Source organism: Vicugna pacos, chromosome 5 (genome assembly GCF_048564905.1).
Source record: "Vicugna pacos chromosome 5, VicPac4, whole genome shotgun sequence".
Taxonomy (NCBI): domain Eukaryota; kingdom Metazoa; phylum Chordata; class Mammalia; order Artiodactyla; family Camelidae; genus Vicugna; species Vicugna pacos.
In genome coordinates this window covers 48,568,770-48,588,945 of record NC_132991.1, presented here as the reverse complement: position 1 = coordinate 48,588,945, position 20,176 = coordinate 48,568,770, and the positions used below count along the sequence as shown (strand labels likewise).

At 39.8% G+C, this 20,176-nt stretch overlaps 2 long non-coding RNA genes across 2 annotated transcripts; one reads left to right on the top strand and one right to left on the bottom strand.

Annotated features, from left to right (window-relative positions):
- Positions 1–4,529: 4,529 nt before the first annotated feature.
- Positions 4,530–18,035, bottom strand: LOC140696620 (uncharacterized). Its single transcript, XR_012073123.1, has 3 exons — positions 17,803–18,035; positions 10,857–11,003; positions 4,530–4,717 (listed from the first exon to the last, which is right to left on the bottom strand). It is a non-coding gene; the product is annotated as an uncharacterized lncRNA (long non-coding RNA).
- Positions 18,036–18,165: 130 nt separating this feature from the next.
- Positions 18,166–19,606, top strand: LOC140696619 (uncharacterized). The gene is made up of 2 exons (XR_012073122.1): positions 18,166–18,429; positions 19,394–19,606. It is a non-coding gene; the product is annotated as an uncharacterized lncRNA (long non-coding RNA).
- Positions 19,607–20,176: the final 570 nt, after the last annotated feature.

Genomic DNA, 20,176 nt, shown 5'->3' with positions numbered 1-20,176 from the left:
CAGCTATTGACAGTGGCTGTGCTCCGTGTCAAGGCCACAGCTTCTGTTTGGTGGCCCTCTCCCACAGCCACAGCTGACAGCTCTCTAGGTTAAAGCCCTCGACAGACAATTCCTACCGGCTCCTTCCCCTTGACCCTTCAGGTGCAGGGGTGGTAACTCCTTTCGCTCCCAGTTCCAGTTCCAGAGCACATTAGGCCCCTTGTTGGTTTTCTTTAACCCCGCTCCTCTGTTGAAAATCATCACTTCTTGAAACTCTTCCTTTCTCTTTTGTGTGCACGTCTGTTTTCTTCCAGGAGCATAACTGTTCTGTCACTTAAGTCCTCAGTGCCTGGTGGCTCCCCTAGATGTAGGGTTATCTCCCTTACTCATCGCAGTCAATCCAAGGGTGGGGCTTCTATTCTCAGCATCGTGGTCTTCCTGGTTGCTCCTCTCTAAACCAAAGCCTGCTTGACTGGCAGTATCTGTCCAGTTCCTCCTCCTGAGCACCGCTTCCTCTGCTCGACTGCATAGACTGCTCTCCTGGATCTATGACCACAACCTCGGACCCCTAAACACTGGATGGCATTCTGCTTCTCTAGTTGCTCTCTGCCCCCCAGATCTGATCAGATACCCTCATACCCTCAGTGCCCCCGTCATGAGGGATGAAACCACCACACTCCCTCCGCTGCTGTGGAGTCCTCCCAGCCACCTTTTCCTAGTCTGGCTTCTTCCATCCTGCCTTGTCTTAGTGAGTCTGTGTCATTGAGGGCACATCCCACCTCTCCCCCGTGTCAGCCAGAGCTGTAGCAGAGAGCTGTCTTTCAGAAGCTTTCAATTAAATAACTCAGGCAGTGTAGAGCTTTGATGCTGCAAAAATTGACCTCTGAAACTGCCCTCAAGTTTGGAATGAAGATTTATGAGGTGGAGCTGAAGAGTTAAACTATTTTTCTCAAAAACCTGAAGCATTTGCCAGGGAGCATAGGTGTATCATGTTTTATGTCATCCTGATTTGGTATAATACTATATGTTTCTGAAATCTTTTCCTAAAATGTGTAAAACTGAATAAAAATATATAATAAATACAAATGTATAAATATGTATATATGGCAAACTGTTATAGTACACCATATATATAAAATACATATTTTCTCCTTGCCCAGATGTGATTGTGTACTCTTTTGTTAATGAAAGCTGTCAGGGCAGAAGGTACTGAACCCTCCCAGCTAATGAGCGTTAGCTCACCACACTGTGCAGTCAGCAACGAGCCCTCCACCTTTCTACTGTAAATGCAGTGTATTCTGCAGTGCACATATTTATTTTCTGCCATTTAATCTAAAGAATACTTATAACCCCTAATGGCTGACACAAAGCCACTAAGGGATAGTTTTGGACTTCCTGCAAAGAAACACAAGAAAAATGACTTCCTGGTTGTTTGTGATTGGAGGAACTGTCAAGGAAGTGTTTGGGGAAGAACCGGCAATTACGGGTTGAGGGGAGGCCTTTGCCATCTTGAGGAACCTCAAAAACTTCCTGTAACCTGGGAGGTTCATCCAAACATGGCATGGAATCTGGAAGAAACAAGGCAGGAGGCCTATCATGACTTGAAGGGAGTTGAAAAGAATCAAGAGGGATCTGTCTGTGGACTTTGGTACTAAGGTTTGGATGTTATTCATAATGCTGCAAAGAGACTGAAGCACCTGATTCAGCCAGCATGCCCATTTCCAGCACTGTACCAGCCCTTTGGGCCAAAAGGGTTCCAGGAGCCATATCTTTCCTGCTCTTTGTAACAGTTACCCTGAGTGTGTTCTGATAAATGAAACAAAGGGAAGAACTTCCATCTAGGCTGGCTACGGCTATGCAAAAGGGCCAAGCAACGCTAGCTACAGCTTTGCAAAAGAGACCAAAATAAGCAGCTGTCATGCATTCATCAAATTCGTGACTCTCCCTAGTATTAAATCAATCCCATCAAAGCAGTTTTATTGCTGATGGATAAATGGATTGAAGTAGATGTATAGCTTTAAAAGGGCTTGCCATTTGGAGTAGGAAATGTACTGTGAGGCCCATGGCTTGGGGCTATTCTTTCGGAGCCCAACAGTATTTACTGAGTAGCTTCCAATTCTTTTGCTCCTGGGCTTACTTTGTTGAATTGCACCATTTTAAGAGTATTCTGTTTTCCAAGAATTTAAGATGAAATTCAGAACATTTCCATGATTTTGGTGGGTTGTAAAGAGCTGTGGTCATTCACTCAAAATCATTAATGTCTAGTCCAGTGCTCACCCCTGCTTAGTCTTTTGGTGAATGTAGTAGGAAGAATATTATCTGGTCTAACTTTATTATAATAAATTATCATGTTGTTTCTCTGATTAGTAATTTGACTCTTTAAACATGGGTGACACATTGGAATCTCTCATCTCAATTATTGCTGAAATGTAAGTGGGGATGAAAAATAGGCTCCTTTTTATGTATAAAGACTAGCAAGGCGTTACGTTGTGTTTATTTCCTGGAAGCGAGGATGAGTTTACATCGATCTACTTATTTTCTTTCACATAGTCGTCATGCTTGTATAATAAGTGGCAGGAGTTTGTGAATTCATCTGGAGCACATGAAAAGTGGCCTCTTTAGCACAATGAGTTGAGAACGGTGGCTCAACTAAGTCCAGCAGCTACAAAGAGCCATGTTCTGATCGCCTGTGTGTCTAGAGGTATTTGTATTTTCTAGGGATTGGCATACTGAGTAGAGGTGAGCAAAGGAAACCAATGATCACTTATCCTTATGGAATGACTTTTTCTTTAGTCCATTACAAATTTATTGCCTTTAAAATGACATTCAATGTGCTTTTCCAAGGAATTTTAATGTGGGACAGTTTGGGTGAATGAGCAGAATTTCCCAGTATGTTCCTTCTTAACACAGCCTCTCTTCTTAGGAAGGAGCCAGTAGTGATGGAACCAGATAAAGTCAGTGATAAAGTCACTAGGTGATCCAACATCCCAGTGCAGGATGTTGAATACATTCATGGCAGAAGCAAAAGTGGCTGACTTGTAAGTCAGCAAAGATTTTGTAAATGTCTCATACGCTAAAAGCTATTCTCTTTCTGAAAACGCTGACATAGTTATGCTCATTCTCCCTCTGTCTCTGTTTCTTTCTCTTACACACAGAGTTTTGAATAATTACAAGAACTTTTTAATATTTTATTTTATTATTATGACATCCTAATCCTTTTATTGACTATGATACCTGCATTGGTTCAAACCATTCCAAACTTGAGCTATTTTATATGAAGATTAGGACATTAATTGTTTTTGAATTAGAACAATAAAAGGAAACAATCTTTATGCTGGGTGGATTTATGATATAAAACTAATTATCTCATTAACCTCACCTACAGAACCATTAGCATGGTCAAAAAAATCCAGAACAGTATAGCATTTCTGTACACAACATTTTTTTAAAGTAACTTATACCTAACTAGGAATAAATTTCATTTATGTGATTTCCTTTTTTAAAAAAGTATCTGATAAGTAGCAAGTAGCTAAATATTACAGTCTTTCATGATTGTGTCTAGAAATTATCTGGAAATTTAGCAAATTTGGTCCTCAGGTTTTCTGTGGCTCTAAGCAACAAGTCGTCTAGCTTTTACTTGCAATGTGGGGTATCACTTTTAGTATCACTAATTTAAGATAATGAAAAGTGGTAAGAGGTGAATTTACCTGCCCATATGCTTTTATTTTTCACTTTATGTCATTTTATTTTTACTAATAATATACCTGACACCCAGATGAAGTGACTTGTCCATGGTCTCATAGTTCATTGGAACCTTGGGGGTTCAGAGGGTCCTTCTCTACACCAGCTTGGCTTGAGCTTTCACAAGAACAGGGGTTTCTTGGTGAAGGTAGGTGATCCAGGCAGAGGCTGTGAGATTATCCCTTCTGATAGGTCTCATCAGCCTGCCTGTGGTTCCATCGTCCCTGCAGTTCTCTCTAAATTCAGCTGTAGTGACAGTGGAGAGGTTCTGTCATGCGTTGTTCATGTGGGGCTGGTTCCCTGAATTTCCTTGATAATCCTTCCCAACACTTCAGTCATCTCAAAGAAATAGAAGCTATTTCTAGCTTATGTTCTGTAAAACAAGATGATTTTAAATAGGGCATTCTAGGAAACTGACAATTTTGATGAAGAGACCCGATTCCAACTGTGGTCCTTTTATAACTAGATCTGCTATCATCTTTAGCCTTGGGCTAATCACATGGCCTCTGGGTTTACCTGTAAGGAAGGATACTCCCGTTTAACTCAAGAGTGTTGTGGTACTGGAAGGGGAGTCCCTACTCCACTGTTTCCTAGTGGTGACCTAGGAGAAGTTACTCAACCGCTTAGTGCCTCAGTTTCCTCATCTATAAAATGGGGATAATGAAACAATATCTACCTCATAGGGTTGTTGTGAAGAATGAATTACTACATGTCAAACATTTAGAGCAATGCCTGGAACATAGTAAGCATTCAGTATATGTTAGCTATTATTGTTATTATATAAAATTGCTTTGAAAGAGACAACTATATTAAGGTAAAGAATTATTAGTATCTAAATTTCACATATAAAAATTGGGTTTAAACACTTCTCATAGTCTGGGAGTCCATTGATACTTGGTAGAAAGGACTTGTTCCAAAAATTACTTCCTCTTCATTTTCCTTTTTCCCCTTTCTTTTTATTGTAGTTTTCCTCATTCTTCTAGTTTTCTTCGATTTTCTGGAAAATGAAAAGTGATCTTGAAGGAGGGAAGATTAAATTATTTCAACTCCTCAAATAAAAAAAAAGAGGCTATAAAACTGAATATAATAATGCTAACAATAAAAATAATATGTAGTCAAATCCACAAGCAATGAAAACAAACTTAGATCTGCTATGTTTTTTGGTGTGGCTGATGAAAGCCTGCAAGTTTTTCAGTGATTTGCAGGATGCAGAATGCAATTAAGGTTGTAAGGCATCCCTGCAGTTTAGTAAAATTGTTGGGAGTGGGTGGGGAAGGACTTTTTCAAATGCTTCTTTCCTGTGTATTTGTAAGTTTTAAATGACACAGAAGGTTTATTAAGTAAATAGGTTAAAAATGTGTTCCACTGTGAATGATATACTGGATGAGATTAATACTATGCATACGGACTATTGGGACAGCCATTTTAAGAACTGCTGTAGAGGCTGACGGTGGTAAGGATGTGGGCTCTGTGTTGCTGAGGATATTGGGAAGTAACTAGGAGGCATTTGGATAGATGTTCTACCAGTAGGTGGCTTCTGTCTAATTTACATGGCTGGCTCTTTGAAGGGGTATTGCAGTATAATCTACCAGCTGTCTTTAAATAATGAATGGTCCTACATAGAGTAGAGGAACTCTGAGACCACCAGACAGTGATTGGTAGCCACTGCTACCTCCACTTCTATCTGTCTGTCTATCCATCTGTTAATCTGTCTATTGAACTGTCCATCCATTAGTCCATCCATGATCTCAGAATCAACTGAATTCAAAGAGCCGTTGTAGGAATTTATCAAGAATCCACACTAAATGAGGGAACACTAAGTGCCGTAATCCACATTTGGGATAAATTGTGAAATGTGTTTGGATACAGTTAATGTTAGTGGACTGTTACATCCATAGTTTAGTAGAGAAATCACTCGTTTGCAAATAGAGAAAGTCCCCATTAAAGCTATGTGATTTTACTGATAAGAACAATCCCAGAAATGATACTGAATTTGAGCAATAGTATACATATTTAAATCTCTCAAGAACGTGTTTATGCAGAGAAGAGCAGCAATGGCCAATTGTACCCATAATCTGTGCGTTAAAGAGCCCCATAGTGCACATTTACACAGCAGACCATAGCCTGACTTCAGTGGCAATGAGCTGTGGACTGAACGCTCATTGAGAGCTACCAGGCACTTCCCCTTACTTGGTAGTAATAGCTCCAGTGGAACCCTTACACACTTAGGATCCTAGTGTAACAAGCAGGATGGAATGAATGCCTATCTGCCTTTACTTCTACAAAGTTGTTTTTTTCCTTTTAAAAAGGCTCATTTCCATTGGCATTAGCTAAACACAACAATTCCCAGAAATCTAAATTGAAAAGGAGAATTTAAATCTATACTAATAATGCTGTTCAGAATTTAGTCATGTTATAATATACCGTATATCATATATTGTCAAATAATGCTTTGGTATGCAGACATAATTAATAGAAGCTAGCCATTAAGAGTGTGATATATGATCCAGGAACCTTTAACACAACAAAAGCCAGCTAATATTTATTTATAATGTGCTATAATCTTTACTCACATCACAAAGCATTAACAAAGGGTATATTCTTTAATGCTACACTCCCAAGGGTTTCTTTGAACTTTTTTCTGGTTTAATTAGCTTATTCATTTTAATTAAAGTACAGTGCAACATTTACATGGTGTTTAATCTGAAAGTTAATCCTGTTTTCTTAAAAGATTAAGTACAGTAATAAATATAAAATAATGGGGGTTGTATCTCATAGGATTGGTACTTTGGCTACATGAACAACTTTTGCTAGAAGTAGCAGCAACATAGATTTTTTCTGGTATTCTTTTGTTAAGACATTAATGCCACAAGGATAGCTTTTTAACCAATTAAGAGCTTCCATAAGAGCCAGAGTCCCACCCTGCCCCCAACTCATGGATTTTCACATCTTTTGGTTTTGAGGTAGAACTCCAAGACCTGCTTCAATGATCCCACAGCCTGTTTTCATGTGTTAGACCACTCCCCTCCTAGAATTTTCTTCTCACATGCCCAGTTCATCTTGGCCAGGGAGTCTGACTTTGTCCTAGAGACAAGCATGCTTATTACCAGCATTCTTCTTTAGCCTAACTCTTGCTTTTGTCTTTGGAAAATTCCTTGTTTATGTGGATAACCTTTACAGCAAGCATTCTGTCCCTGAGTTCCTTAACCTCCACATTGATGATAGCTTTCTCCTCCACTCTGACTAAGCCACTCACTTTCATGGTCACATTCTAGACTTCCTGCCAGAGACTGCATTACCCTGAACTCACTTACACATGCCACTCCTCAACCCCTACATCTTTTCCTCTGTTTCCTCGGCAGTACTTCTTTAAGACCTCTAGTCCATCAACCTCTCTATTGTCAATCACATTCATGTTATCAAATTTAATTGACACTTTTTAGTCCATATCCTATTTTGTTTCACAGCAGCATTTGTCAGAACTGTCAACTCTTGCCACTTTGAAATGCTTTTTCTCTTGGCTTCAATGACACTACATTTAACTGGTTTTCTTCTATTTCATTGGCTTTTCTTTTCAACTCTGTCTGAGGACTTCTCTTCTATTCAAACTCTACATAGAATATCACAGAGCTTCATCCTGGGCTTTCTTTTTTTCTTAAATCCTAAAGGCTCAAAATACATCTATTTGGGAAACACAAGTCAACAAAGACTTGCACATGAATGTTGAAGGCAGCTTCATTTACAATAGCCCCAAACTGGAAACAACTCCAAAGTCCATCAGTAGGTAAATGGATAAACTTTGGATAGAATGTGTTAACTATACATGGAATACTACTCTGTAATACAAAAGAATTTTAAAATGCTATGTGGTTAAATCTCAAATGCATTATGCTAAGTGAAAGAAGACTGACATAAAAAAGTACATACTATATGATTCCATTTATTTAAAATTTTAGAAAATTCAAGCTAATCTGTAGAGACTTGAAGCCAATCAACATTACTTGAGGCTGGGGGTGGAGAGAAGGATGAACTGCAAAAGAGCACAAGGAAAGTTTTTGGGGTGATGGAAATGTTCTGTATTTCTATTGTGTAGTGGTTTCATAGATGTATACACCAGTCAAAGCCCATGAAATTGAACACACTAAATATTATAAGTTATGCCTCAGTAAGGTTGGTTAAAATCTGTGTGCTGGCAATGCTTGCATTTATGTCTTTAACATAGCTGTCTCTTATGTGCTTCAGGCTATGGATCCAACTATTTGCCTGACATCACCATTTTGTTATTTCATAGGAATTTCAAACTTAAGTCTGAAACTGAACCCTTGATTTATTCTTTGCAGGTTCCCCACCCCCAAACCTCAGTAAATTGCTGTCTCAAGGAGACCTCAGAATATAGTGGCTTAAATACAACAGGAATGTATTTCTGCTTCACAGGACAGTCTAGAGATAGGAGAGCCAGGGCTGGTAGTGTGACTTTACCACCCTCACCGCAGGATTCCTTTTCTGGATTCCAGGAATGCATACCCCAGCCAGCAGGGGCAGGGAAAGGGTCAAAGAAGTGCCTGCACATTTCTTTCTTAGAGGCATAACCCAGAAATGTCAAATGGCCATACTTCATAACAAGGGAGGCTGGGAAATATTGTGTTTATGTGATCATGTGTTCAGCTAAAATTTATTTCGATGGTAGAAGTGGAGAATTAATGTTGAGAGACGGAGTAGAAGCTTTCTGGAGGGTGTGTGGAGACTTGGGCAAATATGTTTTTTTGTGGGACCCCTATCTGTCTATGCAATTTGAGTAAAAATGAATTACAAAATCCAAGGGCCTATAGTGAAATACAGTGACTTGTTGATGAAGATTTAGAATAATGGTTATAGAAGAGGTGCTTATGTATTTGTGTATTATCTAATCAGTGCACAGGCATCTCTTCATGTTCTTTATTGTTCATTGCATTGCATTGTTCACCATTTTCTGGTAGTTCTAAATTTCCCATTCTTAAATTTATGACATAAATGTAGAACAACTCATCTTCCAACCATGTTTTTCCTTGAACTCTTCAGGTTGGAATCACTGCCTTCCTAGAAAGTGATCTATTACAGTGTCGTCTGCATCTCTGCAGGGGACAGGGGTAAGGGATCTGTGGTCAGAGAAGAGCAGTCCGTTTGCACAAGGAATGTCCATCCTTCATCCAGCACAGTTTAAGACTGACCTGAGAGAGCATGGCATTGCCACATCCATGGGGGCAAGAGAAGGCATTGATTGGAAGAGTGTGTTGCCATCAGGGAGCAATGGTCTCAAAAACCCTCAGAGGAGACAGTCACTCCTGCTGGTGGGATTGACGTGCCTTTCTTTTTCTCCTTGGTGCAACCCAGCGATGCAGGCTGCTTTCCTCTACTTACGAAAGCCACCAGCCACCTTTTACCCTGCTGTTCTTTTTTATGGAAGATAGATATACAGTGAGACACAGTGTCTTTGGCTTCCTGACTCCCAGTGACTCTGAAGATAAGCACCCAGTCCTTTTAATGATAACAGTATGGGATAACATGGGGGAGCTATAAGCTTCCAGAAAAAATGACTAAGTTCTCATAATCATGGTTCCTAGGCTAGATACTATTCTTTAAGAGTATGTTAAACAGAAGTCCCTTTAAACTCATTCTTAGATTTAATTTCTAAATGTGGAGTTTCTCAAATCACCCTAAACACAAAAGACTTCTTCACATCCTTGAGGAAGCACTGTCTGGGTCTGGCCAGCCAGCTTTGGCAGAATCACAGTTGTCATTTTATCTCTAGTGAATAAAGTGCAGTTCTCAGGTTTGCAACACTGAGTCTTACCACTTTCCATTGGATGGTGGCCTCACATGGTTTTGAGTATAAAGGGGTCAGTAGATGTCAGTGCAACAAGACTAATGAAACCCGTCGTCTGTTACATTTTACAAGTCACTATCCTGTGGTGCCTCACAGCAACATCATGGGGGAATGACTGTTTTCTCTATTTTAAAGATGAGCAAAATGTGATGCAGAAAGATTAAATAATTTTCCAAAGTCAGTCTGACTCCAAAGAACTCTGTGTTCCTATCTCAGTTGTTCTTTCAAAGGGAAGGAATAAAACACAGCGTGTGCATCTTACCCTGATGCCACCAGAGAAGCAGGTTTGGAGAAATTGTGACTAGCCAGTGCCAGATTTCTGTTTCATAGGCTACTTGTTCTTGGAGGCTGTGAGCTGCAGAAGGAAATATACCTCCTTAGGAGATTAAGCTGGACACAGCCTGGCCATCTGCTGTCTTGGCAGGGGCTGACATAGGCTGCCTTTATGGATAAGGGAGATGGAGCAGGGCATGTCACTGGCCAACAGTGCTACTGGCAGTGAGTCACGGAGGCTGACGGACTCCTGAGCTGACTGGTTGCTGTCAACATCTTAGAGTCCAGGGAGTAGACATAGTGAAAATTGTGCATCTTGAAGGAAAGGGATGAGGTGGAGTCTTCATGGGTCAGGAAAGCCCCAATAGTGGAAGGAGACCCCATTTTGGCCAGTATCCCTGTGAGTATCATGCTAGGTGCTGCGATTGGAACAAAAAAACAGAGTATTGTGGCATAGAAAGGCATTAAGTTTTAATGCATATGTTTATTTAATCAAAATTATGACCAATTCTATGATGAAAAATAGAGTGTTCTTTGATAGGAGGTAGTGCGCAGATCTCAGTCTGAGTGTGGAATGGGTGTCAGGGAAGGCTTTCCTGAGAAAGTGACATCTAGAACAAACCCTTTGAGTTGTTTGTAACAGACCTGATAGATTGCTCATCAAATACCCACTTCCCTTCCCTTTCCTTCCTTAGAGGGCTGCCCTCATCCCTTAATATTTTCATGTATCTGCCTTCTTCTATCTAGCCATGTACTTCAGGGGAGTGGCCCCAGGATATTGGACTTGATTTATCTCAGTCAGTAATGGTGGTCTCAGTGCCTTGCCATTGATAGGTTTAGGCATATATTGGGTTAGGGCATGTGTTACAATTTTGGCCTCGTTGGATGGCTTTGGGGAATGCTTTCCTCATTGTTTACAAGGAAGAGGTGACCCTTTTTGCCTCTGAATGTTGTCATGTCTGACTTGAGTCGAGCTCAGTTTAGGACAAATACCACTCACCAAAGGTAGAGCAGGAAGATGGAAAAATCTGGGTTCCTATTGGCTTCCTTAACGTGTAAGTCAACATGGAGCACCCCTGGCTTTGGAATTTTCAATGTATTCTTCATTATGTGAGTCAGTTGAGTTTGAATTTCTGTTCCTTTGTACCTGAAAAGATAACAGGAGTTATCCAGGTAATGAGTGTGAGTAGGGAAAGTCACTCAGACAGAAGAACAATGCATGCACAGCCCTGAAGTGGAAATAGAAAGTAATCCTATGTGCCAGGGGAACAGTGAGTGAGGAGGAAGATGAGGCTGGAGAGTTGGTGGGGGTTAGCTCATGCCACTGTCATCCTTGGGCATTAACTAGCGATTTATATTTGGACCACTTACAGACCTATCCAGGCTTATAAGTCTTCATTTGCTTTGGATGACTCTAACAGAACACTAGACGATTCTTACTTTTACTTCTCTATGTGGAGAATGGAAATAATTATGTACCTTGATGGTCTACAATATGAATGAAATGCACTAGTAATCACTCAGTTCTCTAACTTACTTGGCTTATGTAACATTAGCCTGAAGTGGTTCCTATATTGGTGCTTCTGGGCTTGCTATCTAGTGGGAATGCCTGAAGGTTACTCAGTCTCAATGGCCAGTCTCAGTGGTCCTCAGCACTTAAACATTTTGGGCAATACTTTAGAAAGTAGTTACACTGGTTGAGTATGTTATTATAAAGCTGGAAATCTTCAAATTCTTTGGTCTTAAGATCCTAGGGAGAATCTGGAAGTTCCACAAAGTAATGAGGATGAAAAGTCCAGTGGCTCTTGCAGAGGAATTCCTGTGCAGTCCTTGTAGGTGGGAGAGACCCAGGGGAGTAATAGATCCAAAAAATAGCAGCTAAGAGTGTGGTTTCCAACAAACTAAAGTGACTTCAACAAGAGACCCATCTTCTTAGCTCAACCTTTCTCACTGTCTTTGGCTCTTTCGCACATGTATGGTCTTTGCTCATTTCTCCCCAGGTTCCTCTGGCTATCTGTGAGCCTTCTCTGGATGGTAGCCTGCAAGATTTGGACCCTGGATTCCCAGTGTAGTATAGTGTCCAGGAGCTCAGGCTTTGGAAGTAGATGCCATTTAGCAGCTGTGGGAACTTGAGCACATTATGTAACTTTTCTAAGCTATCATGTACTCATTTGTAAGATGGTAATAATAATCATACCTAACTCATAGAAATGTTATGAAGATCAAATGAAGTGCGCTGTGGTATGTGGTAAGTGCTCAGCACAGTACAGACATTCAATCTATGACAGCTAGTATTTAAAATCATTATTGCTCATCATCACTGCCATTAGCATTTGTGGTTTGGGTCCTGATCTACCTATGAATACAGTATGCAGGACCCTGTCACCTTTGCCATCGTCATGGTTAAAACAGTGCCACAATACAACTATTTATTGAGCTAGGCATCAGGCACCGTACTAGGGTCTTGAGACTGAAGAAAACAAAAAACAAAACAGCACCACAGTTTTCACAGTTTCAGAAGGAACAGCTTGGCTTTACCATACGCATTCATTTCTCACAATAAGATCTAATCCAGGAATATGATTGTGATTGTGAGTCTGAATTTTAAAAACTGTGACTATAAAAATCTTCCTGAAAATTTCCTTGCAAAACTATTTAATATTTTGATTTGTGTTCTTTAATGGGTATGTTGAATCTGCAGATTCATTACGTGCCTCATATTCAGAGAGGTTGATTTGTGTGTGTGTGTTGGGGGGTGGTGTATATGGACCCTTCTTCTGGGATGTCTCCAGCATAAGCATAGTTCTGAGCAAACCATGCTTTGCAAAGTCAGTTATTTGTTTTACTTCTGCCAGAATATTGAAAGTTTGCCTGGTGAACATTCCCTGAAATCAAAATGACTTATTATCAGGCTTCCTTTGCTTTTGATCTTGCTGCAGGATGGTGTGTTTTCCTAATGATGCAGAATCTCTCGTTAAGTTCAGGAAACAGGATATAAGGATAAGTCAATTGACTCAATTTATGGACATAATAAAACGGTCCCTATTACCTTCAGCAGTCAAGGCAAGACAAGGTGAAACACAGTGTTGTAAAGTTATTATGACAAAATAGTTTAGTATTTACCTGACCAAATAAAGTGAAAATACTGCATTTATTTTTGAAGCGGCATTTCAGACATTATGACCTAAAATTAATAGTGGTAGATGATCATTTATTCTGTCGCACAGGGATATTGCAGAGTTCACTCAAAGCCAGGAATATCTGCTATTAAATCATGGCAACCTAAAAAAAAATTTTGAAGTATTTCCTTGTGTCTGCTCTATGTCTACTGTTGGCCCCACTGAGCCAGTGTTAACAGCTAAGGCATTTCTTTTTCCATCTTGTAATATAATTAAAAACAAATTTAGAAGCAGAATAGATGTTTTGTGTGTTCGCGCCCTGTTAGTTTTGGGAAAGGCATTGGCAATGCACACAGCTGTTCCTGACAATTCTAAACTCAAGAAAAAGGGAGGAAAGAAACCAAGTTGCCCAAATATGGTTGATTTTTGTCTTCCAGTGGGAGCAGGTCTTTGGGGTGGCCATAGTAATAATAGACATAAATAAAATACGTGCATAAAAAAAATAGCCAGCTGTGTTTCAGAAGAGATGGACATGAAGCTAAGGGGATAGAGAAGGTTTCAAGCAGTTAAAGTCATAAGGAGTACATATGATATGAATAGCTCATGGAAATACTTGAGGTTTGGACCAAATTTCAGTTTCTTTCTGGCTTCTGGTAATTTCCTAGACCCTGGAGTCTATAGTCTAAAGTGATTTTATGTTTCTGAATTAAAATGGGACTATGAGTCAAAGTTATGTAAGGAAGACTTTGTAGACTTACAGCAGACGTGAAAAAGTCCTAGGTTCTGCTCTGAATGTCTAATTGTCTGTTTGTATGTGGTGATGGTGAGTTGCAGAGTCACCAGTGCTGATATCCTTCCAGTCTTTGCTAGCTGTCACCTGCATGAGGCCTACCCCTGACAGCTCTATTTAGGACTGCATCCGGCCATGCTTCCTTCACCTGCCCTCCCAATCCATTTTACCCTATGTGACTCTTTCTTTTTTGTAGTTCTGTCACTTCTAACATTCTACGTAATTTAATTTTTGTGTTTGATATTAATTTTCTGCCCTCACCATTTCCCATCTACAGCTGGGATCTTTGATTTGTTTCCTGATTTATCCCAAGCATCCAGAGTAGTGCCTGGCACATAGTAGGTGCTCAATAAATATTTGTTGGATGAATGAATCATATCCTTATTTTGCCTAAAACATGATAATTGGTTTCACTGGCCCTGTGATGAAGTGTTAGTATTTTGTGTGATCAACACCATCCAGATCCAGACAACCTATCCAAATATATTTCTTTTCACTTTTCTCCTGGATAGTTCCAGCCCTACTAAACCATTGCCTATTTTGCTTGTGGGTTTTTGCACATGTTGATTCTATTGTTTGGAATTCTCTTTGCCTTCTTACTTCCTCACTAACTCTGATTAAGTTTTTAGAACTTGGCTTAGATTTTTTTCTTCTCCAGGAGCCTTGGCTGGCCTTCCAGTTTTGGTTTAGGAGCCCTTCCTATGTGTCCTAAAGCACATTACACATCTCTTTTCATAGCACATTTTTATTATATTTGAATGGAATGCCCATTTGTCTCTTTCTCATTTAGGCTATAAGCTCTTTGGGGGCAAGAGCCAGGACTGCCTTGTTCATAGTTTTCTTTGTGTCAAATACATGGCCTGGAACCTTGTAGGATGTTTATTAAATACACATTGAATCATAAAAGGAAGGTGACGTAACTCAGATATCATCTAGGATCATGCTGCTGGTCTGATCTGGAACAGACTAGCCAATGCCCTTGTCTAAGGTATTTTGACTATATCTAGGGCTTATTACTTCCTGCCCCAGTTTCCCTTTTGCATTCAGTTCTTATTGTCCCTGGAGTTTAGTATAATGTCATATAGTGCATGTGGCCCTGGAGCTCGACCATCTAAGTTTAAATCCCACTGCTGCCATTTACTAGCTTGTTAACTTCTCTCTGTCTCAGTTTCCTTATTTGTAAACTGAGGATGATTTTGTTAAAAGCACTTGTGGTCCCTTATAAAAATTCAGTTCATTTGTACTTGTAAATTATAAAGAATTTAAGATATAGTTGGTCTCAAAATTTTAGCTCTCCCAATCAACTAAATAAACAAAGCTGTTGCATCTTTCAGAATTTTCACTGAAGGTTTTCAGGTCCCAAGGTCATATCACAGCAAATAAATAAAGACATTACTGTTGCGAAAAGTCTTCTTGTCCATCCCACCATCAGGATTTCTGCCCAGTGTACTTCCCAGCAGAGGTCTCTGGCCTTCAGCTCTCTCCAGGCCCCTCTCTTCCTCTCCTCTGCCTTTGCTTTCCATAACCTGCCCCTCTGTGCCTCTCTCCACACTATTGGATGGAAATGCCCAGTTCTTCCCTCTGTCTCTTTTGCAACATACTTAAGCTCTACTGCTCCAGGCTGACTTCCAAACTGGACTCCACACCCATCTTTCTATATATAGAGCCAGACCAATGACTAAGCTGTCTCCAGTTTTAATAGATGCTTGTTTTCCTTTTTAATAGGGCCATTTTCCTTAGGAGGCAGCTGTAGTTTTAAATGGCAAATTTCTCTTCTTCATTACAAGTAGAAGGAAAAAATAATAATAACAGATGTATGTGTGTGTGTGTGTGTGTGTGTGTGTGTGTAATGATGAATAATCACATTCTTTGGGAAGCAGAAAACACCAGGGGCTAGTAATCCTCAGCTTTTGCTTTTGAGACAATGCAGTTGCCTTTTGCATGAACGGCACTGGTGGCAGCCTCTTACCCCAGAGAGGAATCCTTTTGCTTTCCTCCCGAAGAAGTCCTTGCCTAAGTGCTATGTTGGAAGCAGCCACATTAGCCGAGCTGAGCTGCTGCAACATTGTAAATGCCAGCAAATAAAAGTGTCAGCAGCCTGGGCTGTGGGAGGCTGGCAGGGCCTGGAGTTTAGTGCTGCTCTGTCCAGATCAGCATTTCAAGAGGGCTGGTTCATATCTAGCCCACATGAGTAGTGGTTCAAAGCTATTTCCTACTGATGGCTCTCCCTGACCCCTGGAAAAGGTGTTTGGAGGTCTTTAGCCGCAGCCCACCAGAAAGGAGGAATACCTGCTCAACTTGAACTGCCCTCTCTCTCCAACAGATGGCCCCATCCTAGTTAATGGATGGCATTTTGAATGGTTGGTGGAAGCTTCCCCAACACTGCCTATACTGATAATAGAATTTTTGTATGACTTCTCAGGGGACCCATAATCACATGAAAAAGTGTAGGAAGACTTGTTTTCTTTTCACCACTGGATGTATTTATTTACAAAGAGGGACTTTAAATGGCCAGAGGCACATACACTTACTGGTAGTAAAACTCCACCCTGTGATTCACTGATTTCTCTGGCTGTGTGCTTCCTGCAGCATTGAGGGTCTGTTATATCACAGTGCTCAGAGGGGTGCTTTGGCCATCTCTGTCTTGTGCCACTGGGTGACTCCTGTGTTTGGTGAGTTTGGCAAAAGCAAATAGTGTTTTAGGCCATAGGGTACCCTTTACATTTTAATTGGAGAAAACAATGCAGCTTTGGCCCTTAAAATTGACCATGTAAAAGAAAAGGCTTCTTTCTGTATAGTTGATATGCAGTAGTCTGGCTCCCAAATCCTGTACACCCATGGCAGGCTCCTAGTTGTGTGGCCAGGGAGGTTTCACCAGGGTGAGCTCTCAGGAGAGGCAGGAATCAGAGCCCCATGTTGCCAAGCGCTCTAGGTAATGGACGTGCTAATGGCTTGGAAATCACAGACAGCCATTTCAAATGATGTTTTCAAAGAGTTTTTAAGACACGGGAAAATGTCTCAGATCATTAGTAAATGAAGGAAACAAGTAAGATGCAAAACATACACAGTATGATCTAAACTCTGTGAAACAATAGGTATTAAGAGGGACATACACCAAAAATGACCTTAGTGAGTGGCAAGCTTAGGGGGCTATTTTAGTCTTGTGTCTGTTCGTTATGTCCAGTGATTTCCAGGTTTCCTTCAGTGAGTATATATTACTTTTAAAATCTGCGTAAAATAAATGTTTATTAAAAAAATAAAGTGGAATAATCTACTTCCATCAGTGCCAATTTAAAAGGGTTTACATTTTTACAATGAGACAAAACCTGTTATTATTCCCTTTTATCATTCTCTGCTGGGAGGTAAAATGGCCTCAGCCTACGTTAGCCAACTCTTGTGATTTATCATGTATATTTTCACCTCAGAAATAATGTTGTTTTACATATGACCTGGGTTAGCACATTTGTAATAGATGCCAACTTTTGGGGGGGCAATTCAGAACCACTTGGTTTTAGCTTTGATGCCAAAGCTTTTATCTTTTTATCTTAGAGCAGTGTGATAAAATTCTATAGGCAAAAATTGCAAGGTACATACACATAGTACATATATTTACATATAAATATTTGCCAGTGTTATTACTGTTATAATAGAATCTTTTTTAAAAAAGTAATCATGTAGTTAAATATACTAAGTTGCTGAGCTTTTATTTTTGACATTTGACTATTTTAGGGGAAACAAAGGCAAGTTCCTTTATTGAATAACTTCAATCTCCTTCTCTCTCTAATAGCAAAACTAGTGTATAAGGTTTTAATGGGCCGTTTATAAGATATATCCTTAGGTCATATCTATTCATCCTAATCTATTGCACCTTTCACATCTACATTTAAGTTCTAACAAAGGAATTCTAGAAGTGCATTTTTGGAACAAATAGGTCCATTACATGTTTGTGAAAAAAGTGTTCTGTGCTCAAAACATTTAAAAAACACTATGTACTATATATATTACCTTCCAACTCCATTCTCAATTCATATACTCACATTAAATGCTCTGGAATGTTAGCAGTAAAGAAATCCTTTAAACTCTGTTTAAATCCATATTTCCTAATCTTAGCCAACCAGGATATTCAGAAGTACTGTTTCCAAAGCACTGCCAGAGCCTATACAATCAAAGAAACATTAAATGATTTTCTTTTGCTGTACTGAAAAAGAAGAAAGAGAGTATACAGATAAAATGAGCAGGATTTTCTATAAAGATAACTCAAAAAGGGTTTTATTCCTAAGTCATAACCCTCTGCCCCAAGCCTTCCGATTAACTGTAGAATCCCTTTGATTCTTAAGTGACTATAGCAACCATTGCTTTAATTCAGGTCACAGAAGCACTAGAAGCCAGAACAAGTTCTGGGCCATCTCTGATAATTTCAATTTACTCCCTAACCTAAGGGTAGTGCTTGCAGGAGCTGCAGGGTTGATCTATTTGATGTAGAATGTTAGCACAAACACCCTTCTCTGGAAATGCCCTCTTTCCATTTCTTTCAGCTTCTTGTCTTTCTTGTTTTTTCTGACCTCAAAGTGACTATGTGAGTACAAGAAGACCTCCTCTTAACACTATTTACTCTCGCAACTCTATCATGTATGAGGGAGGCCAGTGGATCTCCATTCTAACAGGTACATGCTTGGCCTGTTTAAAAGAGGGTTTTTAGACTTTGCTTATAGCAGCAAAACTTTGGAGACATTATGTCTTTGAAAATGTTCGTGAAAAGTCTTCTGGGCCTACTTTGTGATACTTATATTTTTTCAGGAACTGTGGCTATATTTGTGCTGTACCTAATGTCCTGGAATCTTCCATGATTATCTCTTGATGCTTGTGAAGTCAGTCCCTGCACTTACTGAAGTGTGGACAAATCCATAAACAAAGAGAAGTGGTAGGGATGTCATAGTTGTTTTACAAAAGGTATCCATGACAAGGCTAATTGATTCAGGGGACTTCGTTTTCAGTAAAGGAACAGAGATTAGTTTACTGTCGATCTTAATTATTCCATCCATCAACCATTTGCTGCCCTGGGCAACTGGCATCATCTTTGCTTCTTGCTAATTTTAGCTCATTTTACTTAGTGAGGCTTGTTTCTTTTGTTTCGTTTTTGTGGATTTGGATGAGGAAAGAAGGACCTGACATTTCTATGGAATAGAATTTCTATTCCTATGAAATTCTAAGCCGTGCTGTTGAGTTCATTAACAGAAGACATTTATTCCTCCTTTTTTTTTAAGCTGCTTGATTGAAATTCATGAACTATATGTTTTGGGGTGTGTATATATAGATGAACCAGTAAATGAATGTAAATAATACGAATCTGTAAATGAACATAATCTGGCCTACTTGCAAATAAGCCAAAATGAGCGTGGAGAAAATACAGTTACCATCACCAGAGGATATTTGATCGAGGCCTCAAAAGAATCTTGAAGTTCTGGCTCTAGGAATTAAAATATGCCCAGTATTCTTTAGTCATGCTACTTTTAAATTAGTCTTTGGTTTGGTTTTGCTAACCCCCAAGTACCATCCATCCCACCTTTCTGTACATCTCCCCAGGGTGTGCATGTGCTTTATGTATCATTGCCCTGTCTGCCTCTGCAGAATGCTGTCTTCCCGAACCACTCTGAATATATGCAATTTGGACAGAGGGACCTTCTAATTGGAGTCATAGGTGGCAGGAAGAGAAGCAAAAGACAGATGACACACAATAAAATACTTCCCGAAAAAGAACAACTGCATGGCTAAAAACACTGGGAATATATTTTGTGATTGGGTTGAAAAGTACAACATAATAAAACTGTGTTTAGATTGTCATTTGTCTCGGAGGTAACCTCGACTTATTTGGAGACAGCGTTGCATATGTTGGGGCACAGATCACAACTGATTGGTACGTACTGTTCCTTCTCAGGGACTTACATTCTTAGGATATGACTACACTGTGTATGTCTGATCATACCTACGTAGAGTTTTCTAGGATAATCAGATAAAACTCCTAACAAGATAATCCAATACACTTAACTAGTATTTCTTCCCTTTTTTTTTTTTTTTTTTTGTGCAGCATAGCAGTTACCTAACTGTTCCCAGGTCACATGAATGACTCCTGTCTTTGTCAGATATCCTCTTAATGGCAAGGAAAAGAAACTCACTTAAGTAAGCCCAAGTCAAAAAAGTGCTGATTAAAAGGGGATGGGGTCAATCACATGGAACCCTGCTATGGGAAATGTAGCTGGGCTTCCTGGTAACCAGAACACCGTCAAGAAACTTCTCCCGATCTCTCTGGTTCTCTCTTTGGGCCTGCGTATTCTCACATCTGTTTTCTCCTGTAAATATACCCCATTCTCCTCTGTGAAGATAAGCTGTCTTTGCAAAGTTCTTAGATTTTGC